This window comes from Triticum dicoccoides, chromosome 6B, assembly GCF_002162155.2.
Source record: "Triticum dicoccoides isolate Atlit2015 ecotype Zavitan chromosome 6B, WEW_v2.0, whole genome shotgun sequence".
In the NCBI taxonomy this organism is placed as follows: Eukaryota; Viridiplantae; Streptophyta; class Magnoliopsida; order Poales; family Poaceae; genus Triticum; species Triticum dicoccoides.
In genome coordinates, this window is record NC_041391.1 from 148,087,492 (window position 1) to 148,089,783 (window position 2,292).

Sequence of the window (2,292 nt, forward strand, 5' to 3'; positions counted from 1 at the left end):
AGGAGCCGTCAAGGGGCTTGACAGGACCAGCGCCCCGGGGCCCGACGGCCTGGGCCGGATTTCTACCAGGCCGCATGGTCGCTGGTCTCCGGCGACGTGCTTCGGTTGATGCACGGGTTCCACGACTACTCGGTCGACCTCTCCTGTGTCAACCGAGCATGCATTGTGCTTCTACCGAAGGGAGAGGGGGTTCTTGTGCCCGGCGGGTTCCGTCCAATCTCTCTCCAGAACTGTGATGTCAAGATCCCGTGCAAGGTCCTGACCACGCGTCTACAACAACAAATCGCGGACGTGGTCGATATTGACCAGTCTGGGTTCATCCGGGGGCGGAGCATCTCCGAGAACTTTGTGTTCCCTACGGAGATTGTGCAATGTTGCGAATCTCGCCGAGCTCCTGCCCTTGTTCTGAAGCTGGATTTCGCCAAGTCCTTCGACTCTATCAACTGGCGAAGTCTTCGCCGGATCATGGAGGTTCGCGGTTTCCCCCCTCTCTAGTGTAAATGGATGGACTCGATCCTCCAGTCGTCCATGTCCGCGGTGACGCTCAACGGTGTGCTGGGGAGGTGGATCAGCTGCAAGAAAGGGCTGCGGCAGGGAGATCCCCTGTCGCCGTACCTTTTTCTGCTGGTCGTGGATGTGCTCCAACAACTGATCAAGACCGACGGTGGGATGCATCATCCCCTGGTTGACGGCGCGCCGCCTCTCGTCCTTCAGTACGCTGATGATACGATCATTATCATGCGTGCCGAGCTTGGTGCGGTGCAACGTCTTAAAGGCGTCCTCGACGACTTTGCGGCCGTGACGGGGCTAGTCATCAACTTCAGCAAGAGCACCGTCGCGCCCGTCCACGTCCCTGACAGCGAGCTTCTGGAGCTCGTTCAGGTCCTGGGTTGTGCTGTGGGGGCCTTCCCACAGATCTACCTCGGCCTCCCCCTATCCAACCGCAGGCTCTCCATGGACGACTTCCTCCCGCTCCTCGCCAAAGCTGAGCGCTACTTATCCGGGTTGCGCGCTCAGCTCCTGTCCTTCAGGGGGTGCCTGGTTTTGCTCAACGCCGTGCTGGACGCGCTCCCCACGTACGCCATGGTCGCGATCCTCCGGGCGATCGACGCCCTGCGGCGCTCCTTCCTCTGGTCTGGTGCGGACAAAGCGTCGGGGGCGCAGTGCCTTGTCGCCTGGGACCGTGTCACACGAACCAAGGACAAGGGGGAGTTGGGGGTGCGCGCCCTTCCGGTCCAGAACCGATGCCTCCTTCTGAAGCCCCTCCACCATCTACACTCGCGCCAGGAATCCCCGTGGGCGCGCTGGGTTTGGGGAGAGTTGGGTTGCTCTCTCCTAACCCCGGCGTCGGCCATGTCGCTCCCCGGACCACATTGGTCATCTCTCGCCAAACTTGTGCCTCTGTACAGGGCGATCACCACGGTCTCCGTCGGAGACGGGTGCACGACGGTGTTCTGGCTCGACTCTTGGCTTCCCGGTGGTGCCCTCTTCATCCAGATGAGCTCTCTCTTCTCCCACGCCACCTTGCGGGATGTGTCGGTTGCCCACGTCATCTAGCGTGGGCTGGATGGGGGGCTTGTCCCGCGACTAAACCACACTGGGGCGCGGGAGCAGGGGGTCCTCCTCCCCATCATTCAGGCGCTGATTCTGTCCGAGGAGGCCGATGTTCGGGCTCTTCGTCCTGGCTGTGCCAAGGGCGCTGCTCTCTCCTCTGCCAGAGTATACCAGCTATGCCACTTCGGTGGAGTGAGAGCGCCTCGCCGACTTCGTCTGGACGAACTTTGCCCCCAGCAGGGTCCGCTTCTTCGCCTGGCTCCTGGTCCAGGCTCGGATACACACGAGAGATGTGCTTCTGCATAAGCACATTGTTGAGGTGGCCGGGGCGGGCTGCCCTATCTGCTTGGCTCCGCTCGAGACGGCCGACCACCTCATATTTGCTTGCCCCTTTGCCCGGCAGTTCTGGGCCTCGGTTGGGGCAACAATGACAGTCTCCTCCGTCAAGCTGCTCCACCTTATGTCGCCCCCGAGCTTGGTCCCTCCTCGGACGGAGCCGACTTTTCTGCTTCTTTGCTGCTAGCAACTTTGGAAGCACTGCAACGCGCTGGTCTTCCAGGGCATGCCACCCTCGCTTCCCCGGCTGCTGCAACTTTGCAGATAAGATGTCGTTCTGTGGCGTGTCGGCCTCCCAGCAGCTCTCAAGAACACTGCTGACGTGTGGCTTGAGTGCCTAACCCCGTGATGTTACTCCCCTCTCCCTATCGCTCTCTCTGCTTGTAGAAAAATATGTACTGG

At 61.0% G+C, this 2,292-nt stretch overlaps 1 pseudogene; it reads left to right on the forward strand.

Annotated features, from left to right (window-relative positions):
• The first annotated feature begins 504 nt into the window (after positions 1-504).
• Positions 505-2,239, forward strand: LOC119320931 (annotated as a pseudogene).
• The last annotated feature ends 53 nt before the right edge of the window (positions 2,240-2,292 follow it).